The sequence below is a fragment of the Pezoporus flaviventris genome, unplaced genomic scaffold, assembly GCF_033815535.1.
Source record: "Pezoporus flaviventris isolate CSIRO_AGI_PZ_B2104156 unplaced genomic scaffold, CSIRO_AGI_Pfla_v1 ptg000015l, whole genome shotgun sequence".
Lineage (NCBI taxonomy): Eukaryota > Metazoa > Chordata > Aves > Psittaciformes > Psittacidae > Pezoporus > Pezoporus flaviventris.
This window is the reverse complement of record NW_026892563.1, coordinates 12,489,655-12,505,591: the sequence shown is the minus strand read 5'-3', so window position 1 is coordinate 12,505,591 and position 15,937 is coordinate 12,489,655.

The window sequence follows — 15,937 nt, the reverse complement described above, 5'->3', positions numbered from 1 at the left end:
AGTGATCTTTTGAAAATCTCTTCCCAAATGTCAGTCCCAACAGTGAATTCAGAGGGCTTGAGGATAAACACAAGTACATTACTTGGCTTTCATTCGCTGTCAAATTTTGAGTGTGTAGGTGGCAAACTCAAACAGCACCTGCCAACTAGTTACTCATTATTGGCTTAGGATGGAGCTCTTAGTCTTGTCCTTCATTTATGTTTAGTTCTGAGACATCCACTTGGTGTATTATTTTGTACCTGCTTTCAGAATTGCATGAAAAATGATGAAATTTAAGGTTCAAGAAAGTACGGAGTCTCAAAGCAGGATTTCTAATTTAAAATGACTTTGTAATCAACAAAGAAAAATTGCATCTGAAGTCAGTAACAAATGCACAACTTGGTGGCAAAACCATATTTAAAAGAGGCAGTGTATCAGCCACTGAATGTTCAGGATTAACTGAAGAATTGTATTTATATTTTTTAGACTGACATTTAAAACAAGAGTGTACCCACAAGATATTTATTTGGACCTGTTGTTTGTGTCCTGAACTCTCATCAGAATGTGCAGTCCCATGTGCTTCAAGCATGTTCAGCCTGGAGAAGAGAAGGCTGTGTGGAGACCTCATAGCAGCCTTCCAGTATCTGAAGGGGGCCTATAGGGATGCTGGAGAGGGACTCTTCGTTAGAGACTGTCGTGATAGGACAAGGGGTAATGGGTTAAAACTTAAACAGGGGAAGTTTAGGTTGGATATAAGAAGGAAATTCTTTCCTGTTAGGGTGGTGAGGCACTGGAATAGGTTGCCCAGGGAGGTTGTGAATGCTCCATCCCTGGCAGTGTTCAAGACCAGGTTGGACGAGGCCTTGGGTGATATGATTTAGCGTAAGGTGTCCCTGCCCATGGCAGGGGGGTTGGAAGTGGATGATCTTAACGTCCTTTCCAACCCTAACGATTCTATGATTCCATGTTTGATATGATCTTGTTTGAGAGTGTGTCTTAGCTAACAACTGCAAAAAGGACTCTGTCAACTGGTAAATACACTTTGCTTGTTCTTGCAACTTCTGATATCACATGTCAGGTTAGTTTAAAGTTCCTAGATAGCTTTATTTACATGGGTTCTAACCAATTACTCCCTCTCCTCAGCCCTGTTAGTAATCTCTATTTTGCAGTCACCTGCTGCAAAGTCATTGTTGTCCCCAGCTTTGTTTTGAACTGTGAATCTGATCTCTATCAAGTCTTAACAATGACCCAACTTCTTTCTTTTTATTGATGTGTTTGTGTCAATTGTATTTGAGTAGTAGTATGCCTTGGGAGATTGGTTTCAATATATGTTACATGATGCAACTCTGCCTTACCTACCTTCCAGGGCAGGAAAGATGTTTGCTTTGTGTGAATGCATTTGCTTATGGTCAAGGTGGTGGCAAGCTTTGCTGAATCTTCCATGTGTGAATTTGCATTTTGGAGACATCTTTACACAACAATGATTGAAACTGCCACTGAGTTTTTACACTAGGGAACATTTTAAGCTGTTTTCCTCTTTAGATCGAGTGTCACATGAGAGAGGTATTGGAAAGATCCACTGAAAGTAAGAACAGAGGATTGAAGGAAATCCTTTATGCCACATTAAATAACCTTTTCTGGAAAGTCTCTTCCAGAAGAAGAGGCTTGCCACACAGATTGGTTCTCAGCTCTGGGAACTATAGGAATTGTCTTGAGGCTTAGGTTGACTTGAACTAGCTGAGTGGAAAACAAAAACCACCTTGGAGCTAAAGCAGGGTGAGAGATAGCTGTGAGGCTGGTTGGAGCTAGATGATCTTGAAGTCCTTTCCAACCCTAACTATTCTATTATTCTGTTAATCTCCAAGTGTAATTCATTCCTTATACTTTGCATATTGATATAAGACAGATACAAAATTTTATCTCCTTTATAAGATGAAAGGCAATTTTTTCATTTTACCCCTTCACAATGGATTGACAAAATTACTGGGAGGTGTATTGGACCACTTGGTGCCAAAGGGCCAATTGAGATAGAAGTATTGCCAAGACCCTGTGGTGTGCTCCTGCGCTGAGCTGCACGGGCTTGTATGCAGGCTTAGAGCAATGGAGGAGAAAAGTCTCCCATCAGCACATTGTACCCAGAATGATTCTGGCACAGGGCAATGCAGATGGGAAGAGGTCTGAGGAGAGAAGTTCTGCTAGGAGCCAGGCAGATGCCATATGTCCTTCTTCATTTCTTTTCTTTCATAAACTGTGCCCAATAGTTGGTTTGCTAAAGTGAAGGCTCAGTTTCTGTCAAAGTAGGTCTAGATTAGGGTGAGAAGATTGATAGCTGTATCTCCTGCTGATGCTTTCTTGCTGCCTGGTAACCTGTCTTCTCGCAGCTCTAGCATCTATGCTGCCAGATATCTTCCTCTGGGAGAAATCTTTTCATTTTCAATTCTGTGGAGGAAACAGCCTTATCTATGGTAGTTTTGAAGGAATGTTGTCATGTCATAAGGTGCTGTTCTGCTTTTTGAACCAAAGCCTAGTGCTCCAAGTACATATGCGCACACACCAGTTTACATGTGTGAACAACATTGTGCTTGTTAAATATGAGTATTTCCAGGACTGTTGCCCAGTTCTGCAGATACAGCATTCTAAGATTCTCTATTTGCTGTCTTTCCATCAAATATATTCATTGCAGGAATAGAAAGCTTTCTTTTTACTATCTGCCAACTGTGGAAACTCTGAAAGTCAAACTGTATTCTTTCTAGTTGATGAATCATCACCCCTAACCTTGACTCAGCGATCACAGGGGAACACTTTGGTCATGATTAACATATATTCTTCTGATCAAAAAGCTTCTGTAATACGGTGTTACATTACTCATTATTTCTTTAATAATGCCTATATAGAATCACACTCATGATCTTTCAGCTGCATTAGTTCAATGGAGCTAAGGGAATAAAACAGTGGAAAATTATTTTTAGTCTTTTGAGACAGATAGATCTGACGTTAAGTATTTTATGAATGCAGAAGAGATATCACCTTGCTGGCTGTAGTTAACTGAAAATAAAAATCATATATTGCTTCAAGGTGGTGCTTTCTAGTTAACTGAGATGTGATGCTTTGTCTAGAGGGGAAAATATATGTGAGTGTGTACTGGAAGTGAGAAGAATACTGCAGAAGATGATATTCTTCATTATTAATATAGCTTTTGGATATACTGTGATTATTTATAACTGTAAGAAGGAAAGTATGTTTTGCATCAAAGGCAATTATGCCAGTTAACAGCATGCTCAGGCTAAGATAATTGACTGAACAATCTTTTAATACTTTGCCCCTTTCAAACCTGTTGCTTGGATACCACTTTCTCTGAAATATTATGTACCTAGCTGAAAATTAAATTGCAAAGAAAAAGGTTTTAGCAGCTCTTTTCTTTCATTTCCGTAAACTCTGTATTAAAAAAAATTAATATCCAAAGAGTCAAAGAATTAGGTTTTCTGGCAGCAAAATGCTGACAGGAACAGCTGGGAAATGCAGCTCATGCACAGCCTGAATTCAAACCTGTGTTTTCTAGATATTTATATTCTTGCACAGCTTTTCCTTCCTCTTCCAAGAAAATTTGACTTGAGACACAACGAACAGATTCTCAAATTGTAAACATTCTGAAATAACTGGATAATGCAACCAGGTAAGTGTCTTTCTAGTGAGAATGGTTTTCTTCCCTGCTCAGTTTTAATCAATACATATGTAATCTGAAAGTGTGAGGTAGTGTTTGTGATTTGAGGATTTTGTATAATGAAATGTTTTTTGGTCTCCATCTAAATGCCAGGTATTCTATTGAGTTATATTATGCCATGAAATGCTGTGATTTCTTTAAGCTATGAGCTGCTATATTGTCTACACAAAAGATTCTTGGAAATGCCAGAGGTGTCTTGATGTAGAAGTTTAGATTTGCCTGCAGGACTCATTTCATGATTCACCCTTCCAGCAGGTTTTGAAAACCTCCGTGTTTATCTGTCTTGCTTTGCTTCACTTCGATACAAGTGAGAGGAAGGCTGGGAATGAAATGTCTTGTTGGCTCAGCAAGCAATGCCTTTAGGACCATCTTCTTCTGGGATCATCTTACCAATTAAGTCCAGGGCTTAAGTTATGTTGAGATTGTTACCTGAAAGCTGAAGGCTTTCCAGTGAAGGTTCAAGCTCTGATCAGAGAAGTCATCTGTTTATGGGGAAGATGGCAATTCCAATGAAGGCATAATGTTTTGATCTAAATTAGGCAAAGAGATATTTGTTAGAGATTTGCCCCAATGAGGATGAATTTTTCAGCCTGGTGGAAGGCAAGGAAAATCTCCTGTTCCTTGTGACCCTTGTACTTGAGGCTTATTGTCCTGCCCTAGGCCACAGACTCTATACTCCTGGGGCCACAGACACTATACTGCACAGGGATGACTGCCAAGGGCTTTCTGAAGCTTATGTTAAGAGAGCCAGTGAGAGAAAGAAAGCCTCATTCAAGTAGACACACTTGCTCCTCTTATTAGGGCAGAGTGGAAGCTCTTGTGCCAAGTCAGTGGCTGTGGAGGACATCAGCAGTGGGATTATACCTGTGAAGTTTGGAGGGGGTGAGTGCAGCCCTCTTCAGCACCCCAGCTGCCTGGTCATGTGTCAGTGGTGCAAATTTCCTCTCCTCTTCTACTCTTAGGTGCACATAGGGCCTGTGCCATGCAGGCAATTGATTTCCGATCATGATACTGACTCAAGCAGACTCTTTGTAAACCACAGGCTGTATCTTGGGAAGCAGCACATACTGCAGTAAGTGAAAAGTTAGGATTTTGGTGGAGCTCATTGCTTCAGTGGGTGATGAGGCAGAGCTGCAAGGATAGCTGTGGTCCAGTTGTCTTAGGTTTCAGCTCCTCTCCGCTTCCTGTTGTCATAAAACCAAGCAGAAGCAGAGGGGAGGTTCTTACACAGAGTTGGACCACAGGCATCTTCTAATCTGGATTTGGGGATTTGCCCAGGATCTGTAATGCAAAGGGAATGTTTTGTCATTTTATGTTTGTAGCCAAGCCAGTCAGCAGCACTGTCAAAGTGACTCACAGCAGTGCTGAGATTGTGACTCACTGCTGTGTCCTTTCTGGAAAGACACTAATCCTCCTTTCCTGCTGCTTGGGCTCTTTTGGGAACCACAACATGAAGCACTGAAAGGCACATTTATTAAAAGACACATGCCGGGACTGGGTTTTGTTTGTTACACTGAGGAAGTCCTTTGTGGCCTCTCTGCTGTTGACTAGATGCTGACACATCTGGCACCCAGGCACCAGAGGATGGAGAGATTTGGGCATTTGTTTCACTGGTTAGATCTGGGTGTCAAGCCTATTTCTGTCAGTGGATCTTCGGGCTGGATTCAAGAGTTTTTCTTAACTGTCAACATCTGTCAAATGGCAACTCCCTGAATCCACCCTTCCTGGTCATGCTATTTTAAGGCGCTTGCATTTTAAGTAATAATAATAATTCAAAACCCTTTAAGATTTTTCTCTGAGTAATTTGTCCTCAAGAGACTTGGAAGTCCTCAGGTTTCTTCCTGACCAGTGACAGGATGTGGTGTACCAACCAGGCATCATCCAGACCTTCGCCACACAGGCAGTCTGGTCAAAAGTCTTTAGGATTACTTGTGGAGCAGAAGGAGCTGTACCCTATGAATGTACTAAGCAGTCTGGTAACCCTACCCCAGTTGATTATTGGTGTAGCTCCTGCCTTAAAGCATGACATTTCTGATTTAAACCAACGGTTTGTTGTGGTCTCTTGAAGCCTTTAGCCAGGGTGTGAATCATCTTGCATGTTCTTCATGTCTTCAGACATTTGCACAGGATATCTTTATCTAAGCTAATCTTGCTGGGCTCCAAATAGTCAGTGGAGAGAATCAGGCGTTGCAGGGTATGATTTATTAGACATGCTTTACCTCTCTGCCTTAGTAGAGAAGTTGTACCCTGGAGGTTCTCTCAGTACATTGTAAAGTAGTTCACAGGCAAAAACATAAACAGAGGGGTCTATACTGAGTCAGATGAACAACATCCACAGCATTTATTTAATGAATATACACTCCAGATAAAATTTATCCATGCAAATTCCACATAGAATTCTCTACTGGGCCTTGGCCTTTGCATGATTTTGTTTTGTTTGTTTGTTCATTTGGGTTTTTTTAACTTTAATTAAAGGTGTGGTCTTTTCCTTTTTTAGCCAGCAGGGTTATGCATGTATGGTTTCTTCTTTCTTGAGGGAAGTTGCACATTTGTACAACTGTCCAGCACTGCTGTGGCTGCCCTGATTCACTTGGACTGGGCAGTGCTTCTAGCTCAGTTAAAAAGTCATGAAAGGCTTTGAAACAACACATCTGTGAAACTTTAAATTCATTTTCCCTTACTAAGGGTGAAGCCTTCAGGCTGCATGGCAGTTGTGAAGAGGGCACTTAGATACAGTCAGAAAAGGAGCTCTTCTCCCTGCTTCTCTGTAGGGGCAACATAGAGTTTCCTTCATTATCCTCAGAGCTCCTTTGACTCAGTGCTTTCACTGTCCTGTATGTTTTCCCCCTTGCCTTCCTTTCCATGTCTTTCTCTTTCACCTTTAATGATGCTTTCTGTCCCTTCTGCCAATGCTGAAAGTGCCAGCACAGCTTCTGATAGCCTCTGTCTCCAACTAGACCTGTGCTTGGAATTATGGCTGTGTATTTCACATCCTTTTGTTGTAGGTATCTACACACCCTAATCAATACAGAGGAATAACTTTTGTCTTAAGCCTTATTGGGGCATGAGAGTGTGCAAGTTTCAACAATTTCTGTTCCTAAAATATGAAGGGATGTGAAGCTGAATTCTTTCTAATAAGGACAATGGGTTTGTAATGTTTTCTTTGTATGTTAAAAATGTATTCAGAAAAATTCCTTGTGTCTTGTAACTGTTATGCTTATCCTTGGCATTTCAGAACTATGTTGTAGTTCCTGTCACCTTTTCTTACTAAGGTTTAGTTTGCTGGAAAAAATTAGAAGTCTTGGAAGAAAAATTGTGCAAATCTGATACAAATTTTTTGGGGTGGGAGGGATCTTCTGTTTGTGCTTGTTGCTGGAGTTTTTGACTATTGTTATTGCAGTGAATACTGATGAAATTCAAAACAGCTCCTTTTTTTTCTTAACAAATAGCTGTCTTTTATAAAACAGAGGCTCCCAAGTGGTAGTAAAGCAAAATAAGTCTCAGCAACTGTCTCATTAGCTAAGCTTTCTGCTGTTAAAGGAAAATATATAAAATAGAAATTAATATTAATTTTTTTAAAATGTGATCTCCCTAAGATATTAAATAATGATGTAGTTGAAAAGCAGGGAGGGTATAAGATTCCATGATGGTGTCAGGTTGGTATTTTACAGAAGTACTATGCATCCCTGCTTCATTTGATAGGTGAAATCGGAGGCTGGGTATGGTGCCAGGCAGAGATGGACACGGCGTCCTGTTAGCCTGAGTAAAGCTCATGAGGCCATGCTTCCTACCAGAGTTTCATATGGACTATGCTTTCATGTGAAAGAGAGAAAAGGTGGTGTAACAGATGTTGGACTTCTAGTCATTAGCAATTTTCACCTTTGATGGCATGAGGCAGTTCCATCTCACAGAAACAAATGAGTTTACTCAAATTCCTACACTACCCGTATGCCTGTATTTCAAATTTTGATACCTTATTAACTGGTGGAATATGCTTGCTATAACAGTAGCAGTGAGAAGTATTTACCTGCACCTTATGCAGTCAAAGCCCACAGTTTTTAATCTGCAAAACTCATCTGCTCAGGAGCTCCCACAAACTGCAAAGATTCAGAAGATTCTCATGTTAAGTTTGCAAGTGTTCACTTTTTGCATTGGGGAAACTGGCATTTTACTGGAAATTTGGAAATTGAAGGACAGGATGTTCCATTGCCTCCCTTCCCCTCCCCCCCCCCCCCCCCCTTTTTTTTTTTCCTGCTCAATTTGATTGGACATAACGAGTTCATGGGTACTGGTTGCTTTTGCTTGAGTTCATCACTTAACTCTCAAAGCACTCTTGTAGGTTCTAGAAATTTTAGGTTCAGTTTCTTTCTCTGTCTGAGAATTATTAGTATTGCCTTATCTAATCTGTAAGTCCATTTTGTGAGAAAGGTCTCTATGCTGAATCTTAACTTTAAAAGGAAGAATTTGGACCTGTGACTCCCAAAGCTGGTGATGTTTTGTTGTAGCTGAAAATCATGCATCATTCAATGCACAGCTTTTAATGTTTGGGTTATTTTTTCCTGCCTCAGATAAGTGCAGGACTACCAGTTTGACAAAGTAAGATCTATCCAGGGCTGAGGGGAAACCCTACCTTCCCTTTAGGAGACAGCTGCAAATCTGGAACTGGCAGCATATCCTCTAGTTAAAGGCTTTTTCATTTTGAAACAATAAATAATGTCTATAATACATGTCTAGGGATGGAAGATGTCTCTGCTGCTGGAGCTGCCACTTCTGTGGGCTTTTAAATATACTGAGAATTACAGATTTATATGAAATAATCTATGCTGTCATTGTAATACACTACATTTTCCTCCTCTCAAAAATTTCCCTATTACCAACAAATGAACAACAAAATTCTGGCAACAAAATTCAGAACTGTTGAGTTTCTTCTCTGACTTGGTTTTCATGTGGGACATTTCTCTTGTACTTGCTACTGACCCTTCTGTGCAGAAAGGTGCTATGATCTGGCAGCTCAATTTTCTTGGTTTAGAACCAAGAAAACCTGGGTTCTCTTCCTGCAGGTTTGCCAGCTATTGCATCAAAGAAATAGCAGCAGCAAAACCAAAAAGTGATGACTCTCAAAGCAGAAAAAATCAGGATAGAAACTAATTTGCTCATCTTTGATACCAAGCTTTCCTTCAACACCTACCCTAATGCCTATGTTATGATGAGGTTTGTATGTGTCATGTATGTAGCAAGGCTGTGTCAAAGCAGAATTTTTTGTTAAGAGCAGTTTTACTTCGGTTTGGAAGTCTGTTTCTTGCCATACAAAATCTAATCATGCTGTTCTCTGCAGGAGTGGTTTAGCTAATTCCTCTGTATCTTTCCACATGGAAGTACTCCTTGCATTTATATTGCCTAACAGTGGTGTAGATAGCATGGTGGAAAATGCAGCAGGAGAAGCAGCCTCCTCTTACCTGCCATCCATGTCTGCTGAACTACATTTTCTCCTTCTTAAACTTATTTTTCAGTGTTTTTCAGATGCTTCTCTTGCTTCCCACATAAATTCCAACAGTATGACCAGCTGTCTAGTTCATTTCTCTTGACACACTTTATAGCCCTAATCTGAAATGTTAACACCAGCTACAAAGGAATCATATGCTTGTTGTGTAAATTACTACAATGAGATAGCCAAAGCATTATCTCATGCTAGCCTATAAGTTATAATGCTTGGGGCTAAAATGCTCCCTTAGGATCCTTAGGATCTCAGGGCTTTTTGACCATGCCCTGAGATGGGCAAAGAGAATCCTCTCTGGATAAGAGTGTGTATGTGTACGCAGTCAAGACGGATGGCATACTCTGAACCAGTTACTGGGGGCTGATGAAAACCAGTTCCTTTAATGGGAAAGGCAGAAAATCAAGTTAATCTGTGGAGTTTCTGGCAGTTCAAGCCACTGCCACTTCCCCATGTAGGAAATCCTGTGTTTAGAGTGCAGGCTAATTTAAGACCAAAAGTTTGGTCTTAATTTCATCTTTGGTCTTGATTGTATCTTCATCCAGAAAGATGACAATATCAGCCATATAAGATGTTCCTAAAGAGGAAGAATTATATAAATGGCTTTTAGGAGGAAGAAGGCGATCATGTTAGTGTCAGCCCAGCTGAACAAACTTGCTGTATTTGAAAATCCTGTGAGCTTCAGTGCCTGTTCTGCCTGTTGACTGTATGAGCAGAACAGGGGTCACAGGCAGCGACTGTCTATGAAGAACAGCAAAAGGCTTATGCCCTGAGAATCTGAATCTGAACATCACTTTGATAAACTCTTGAAGACTAGGTGCTAGGCCGTGGCTAGAAAACCTGGATTATATACCTGTCAGTGGCCTGCTAATCTTCATTATATTTCATTTTTGTGTGTGTGCTTGCTTCTGTATTTGTAAAAGGGGACCTCCTTTATCAAACTTTCTAAAATTCGCAGATGGAAGGTGCCATGTAAAAGTTGCGTTGTTCTTTTCACTACTTGTTATTTCCCCTTCCCCACATCTCACCCTCCCCCAAGGCCTGGGTGAGAATAGAAGCTTGAGTTTGTGTGCTGAAACTGTATTTTTGTTTTGTTTTGTTTTGTTTTGTTTTCCTAACCACTTCCACATGAACTCAAGTTTTATTGCCAGCTGCTCTCCATGGTTGGTCCCCATGGAACCTAGGCTCCCGTTTGTTGTTAAACTCCTAACAGTTGTTTAGTTTAATTTTTTGCAAATGTTAATTTATCAGGTTTGGATTTCCACCAGTTCTCTTTAGCCAGCCAGAAGTGGGGAAGGGAGTAAGCACTGATGTGTAAGAAGGGCTTGTCAGAACCTCAAATTCCTGTAGTGGGAGAAATGGCCAAGTTTATGGTCATTCTCACATTCTTTCTGTATTGAAATGAAATCTCTTGAAATTTTAATTTCCCACTGAGCAGGAATATGAAATTTCATTTAATTAACGGAAGAAAGATTTTATTTCAAAATTTTAAATAGGAAAGGACAGGGCTCCCCATGATGATCACAGCAGGGAGTCCTTGGGCCCAGACATGCTCACCAGGGAAGCTAGCAAGCTAGCAGGAAACCAGCCAGGTTTCTCTGGGATGTGTGTCTGGTTGCTGTTAGAAGATTTGATTCAATCAATCTGTTCCTGCAGAATATATATGCATATTTTTCAGGAACTGGCATTTTCCTATGGAAAAACATTTTACTGAGTTAAAATTGGAGGTAAGTGGCTGTGCTTTCCAGTCAATCCTAGCTGCATTGGTGAGAAAGCCACATGTACATTGTAAATATATGTAAATATATGACAATCTAGCATACAGTTAAGCAACCACACCAGACCTCCAAAATGGGGCCTATGGATGACCCAAAAGTCTCTTTAAATACTTTTGCCTGGTTATCTGTCAAACTAAAGCTAGCACTGGAATGAGCAGACCATCAGGATACTTCCCTACTTGCATGGGAAGGCTGTGTGGAAATTGGCCATGAGACAAAGCAGAAACCAGCTATGGTGAGAACATCCATTCCTTCTTCATCTTTTCATAGTTTCAGCAAATCAAGGAGATAGCTGTGAGTCCTGTGCATTTCCCTGTAGGATTTGTTCTTTTGAAACAATCTTCTGATTGTATGCTTGATACCATGGTACCTATAGCTGGAAGACTTGAGGAACTAGGCATCTGCTTTGGATTTAAAGATTGTTTATTGGTTCCAGGTCAGAGTCCTGAGCACTGACTGCACTTTCTGCAGCCTGTAGGCTATGCTATATTGGGACCATCCAGAGACCCAACCATATTTCAGAGGCTAGCGGACAAGCTGCTGTGGTGCTGGCATTGGCAGCCTGTGCTGGTGATGGACCAGTGCCCACCTCAAGGGGGACAGAGCAGAGGTGGAAAGAAGAAGGGACTGGGACTCTGTGGGGCAGTGTAGCTTCTGGCTAGCTGCACCAGATCTTCCACTGGGGATTCCAGAGGAGAGCACGTGGGAGGGTTTAGGTGAAATTGGGGCAGAAACAGAGTTTCTGGCCCCAGGCACAAGAACACCGCTGACGCAATTTCTCTTGTAGTGTGGTGGCATGTGTAACGGACAAAGGCCTGTGGGTCTGGTGTTCTATTCAGTGTTTGGGAATCCAAACTCGAACCAAAAAAAAAAAATGCATTTTTTACACGTGCTGCTAAACAGAGATGGTCTCTTGAGGGAGTTCGTAGATGGACATCTTTTTATCCTGTACTTCATCAGGAAACTCTCTGTGAGAACAAAAATGTGTGGTAATGCAGGGAAGTGTTTAACTACTGAGTGCGCTGAGGAGACTCTGCAGCATTTTCTACTATTACCCTCACATCGAATCATGCTCCGTTACTGCAGCTGTGGGCTCCTCTCATGGAAAACTGGGTTTATGTGTTTGTGCCTTCCTTCGCACTTAGAGCCATGCATCCAGTGCTTCCAGCTCCATTTTGCAGGCAGGGAAAAGGAGCTGTGGTGGAGTGCGAGGCTGATACATGGCCTTGCTTGCTAAGGCAAATGCGGGTGGGCGGAGTAAGACTAGAGGTCTTTGTGTGCAGATGTGGTGAGGACACTGATGCCCTGGGAAGACAGCAGTGACACCGCTTGCTGTGAAGGTTTTAGTTTTCATAACTGCATGAAATCATCTAGTTTCTCTGTCAGGAAGGAAAGAAAAGATTCCTTGGCTTTCTGAATTTTTTACACATGGAAAGCTGTCATTCTCATTGTCCTGGCTGGCAAGAGCTGTGTATAGTCCTCATCTGGATTGTAGTTTATATTTTAGTGGAAACACATCTCTTTTGGAAATATCGTCTCCCATGGCACTGAGCCCCACGAGTTGACTCAGTGCTGAGTCAGAAGAGAGAGTGCCATTTGCTGGATCAGCCACAGAGCTGTGGTACAAGCTGATGTTTTCCCTGTCTGCCTCCATCAAAATAGTGACCAGACATGTAGATCTACTCAGCTTGCTAGGGAAGATGAGATCACAGCTAAAGAGGTGAAAGCCACATTAGGTCATATTTGCAATGAGAAAAAAAAGCCCTAGTTTCATAGACTTGCTTGTTTGTACAGGATGTAAAGGGAGGTATGATACAGGGCACCCGGGTTTGGGGTTCTCTGGATGCTTCTTTTAGAATTTTCCAAAGGAAAATAATCATTCACACTTAAAAAATGAGAATACACAAGTACACTTTCGGGTCTTTCAATTGAACTATTATGCTAATACTCTGTTTGGCTCTGATTCTGTTGTATTTCCTGCATGAGTCTCCTTCACAATGGTAGTTTTCAGTTTTTTTTGTGGACTTTTTTATTTTTAAAGTTACCATCATATTAGATGCAGTTCTTGTCATAGGGAGCAGAGGAAGGGGCTAAAAATTATTTCATGATTATGTAAGAGTCAGCATATTATTCACCTTTCTAATATAAAAAATCATATACTGACTTGTGGGGAAGACACAATATGGAAATACCACATTAAAAGAAAGGAATGATCTTGAAAAAGGTAATTTTAAGTTGAACTTCACAAAGTAATTTTTTTTTCAGATCTGTTATTCTGCAAAGTATTTCTCTGGAAAGGGGACTGAGAGAAGATCCTTAACACAGCATTTGACTGCACCTGCATGGAGTGTACTCCTTCAGTAACCGTGCAAGTAATCATGTCCGTCTCACTGCCGGTGTCTGTGATCACAGCCAGTAGAGCTGAATATTTGCTTGTTATGTATTTAATTCCATGATAAATTTACACAGGAGCAAGTGCTCATCCAGTTACCCATCTGGTTTTGGTACTGGGCTGCTTACATAGTGGCCTACTTCATAAACCTGGAGAATGGGAGGATGGAGAGAGGGTGTCAAGTGGAAAACAGGAATGAGCAATTAAAATCTTCATTATTCAGTTTATGGTATCTGTTAATTCTTCACTGGCTGACGAAGCAGAATTAAATTTTGTGCAATCCAAGACACAAGAAACAAAAGCACAGTAAAAAAATACAGGAAATCCCCCAGTTAACTAGCAAGGTTCTTTTAAGAAATTTAGAAAGGAGTTGCTATTAAAGTAGAAGAGTTTCTTCTGAAATACTAGTATCTGCTTTCTTTTCTTTGCTACCTTTTTTTTCATCTCTACATACAAACAACTTTGAATTTCTTCCTTTTAGATGAGCTCAGGTTAGGAGGAAAGGTCACAAATGGATGTATTGGAATGAATGTTTCATCACTTCAGGCTCAAGCTTGATGTTCAAATTGGTTGTTAGTTTTGTGCCAGTTGTTAATAGGAGTGCAGCCCCTCTGTTATGCTGACCTGTGTGCCCAGCTGTACCCTGTGCTTGTGTGTGTCCTGACTCCCTGCTCAGCAGTGCAAGGCATTGCTCCTGACCGACACCAGGATGGCTGCTAAGGCATTTTCCCAATTTGCCTGCGCACGTGGCCCCTTCTCATGTAGCTGTCCCATGGTCTACAACCTAGTGCTTAGGAGATGACTTGCCTGAATAGCCTTCCCCTTCACCTCCTTCCTGTCTGGATCCGCCAGGGAAGATGAGAGTTCCCCCTCAAATTGATGCTCCACTAATGAGAAGAAATCTGATTTTCCAGCATGAGAAACCATCTTGTGCAGAATCATTTTTGACCTTTTGTGAGGCAGTGGAGAAATCCTGTTTTGATCCAGACCTAGAACCTCTGTGATTTTAAATTCCAGCTAGAACATTCCTTTATACATGTTCTTCCTTTGTAAAATATCCAGGAGGGAGGTGGGAATGGGACTTATTTCATGCCTGAGAAACCTACTTGGATCAGTACTTTGCAACTATGATAAAATGTGTAGTTTTTTGCTACCCTACAGCTTGAGATTTTGACACTCTATAAACCTGCGTTGTTCCTGTAAGTATATAACCCACTGCAGCCTTGGAGACTGCATCTTTGGTTTGGTTCGTGCATAGCTGCCCATGACAGCCTTCTATGAGAAATGATCTGAGATGATAGAAAGTCTTTAAGATCTTCCATGACAGTGGGTGGAACCCTGATTTGCTGACATTCACTTTATACTTTGGGATCCCTTAAGTGAATGGTAGTATTTTGGAAATTTAGACATCAGTAGTGTATGTGCCTCCAGTCAGACTAGGTACGTACCAAGCTCCTGGTGTTGATTATGGCACTTCAATCATGAATTAATGTCAAGTCGGGAAGCAGAGGGGTAGGAAAATGAACTGTCCATGAGAAAAGACTTTTAAACCTTAAAAATAGTTTCATGAGAATATATGGTGAGCTTAGATCTATTACTTTATTTAATTGACTGTGATAGAAATGTTCTGCAGCTGTTATAAGAATAAGCATCCTGTGACTTTTAATTTGTCATGGTATAAAAAGTCTCATGCTGTTTACAGTAGGTGGATGTGAAATACATTTCTGCAAAAACTCTAGGATCTTCACTTTTAACACACGCACATAAGCGCTATGAGTAGAGCAGTGATTGTTTACTTTTGAAATTCTGACTTCTTTGTCACTGTGCTTAGAAGGCTGGTTTTATTTTGTCATAAATACAAATGCAGGCAGAGACGAGTAAGTGACTGAGGCAATTGTTGCAGGCAAAACTGCCCCCGCTCAGGGAATTTTTATTTAATCTAGTTTATTGTGAACTGACACAAACATCAGATCACACCATTTCTGGTGTTGAGAGAAAGGAGGACAAAACCAATTAAATAAACACTTACTAAACAACTTTCCTCCCCCTTCTCCGGGCTCAGTAGAAGCCGAACACCTATTGTCCCTCCTTTCCAGTCTCACCTCCCTGTATTGTCGCCATAGGTTACACTAAACCCACTCCAGTCCCTACAGCAAGGTAGGGAGTACAAGGCTGTGGGAGTACAAGGTTGTGGGAGGGCTGGGAGCATGTGCATAATCATTACTTTAGGCTGCTCTTTGGCTTCTTCAGGTTTTTCTGCTGTTCTCTTTCTCAGTGTCTCTGCCCGGCACAGGTCACCCATGGACTGTATTTCCTCAGGGGTGACCCTGCTAAAGGTAAGAAGAAATTAACTTTTACTGATCATCATTCAGAGAAACAAGTGGCTGGATATCACGAATGAGAGACAGATAACTGAAGCTGTCATAAAGGGACTTGGGGCACCTGCTTCCTAGATAAGTATTTTCAATGAAAGCAACCACTTTCTGCAGCCTAATATATGTCTCTTAATGGTTTGTTTATCTGAGAAATGGAGAACAGGATAATTTTAAAAGAAAAAGTCCATACTGGGCAAG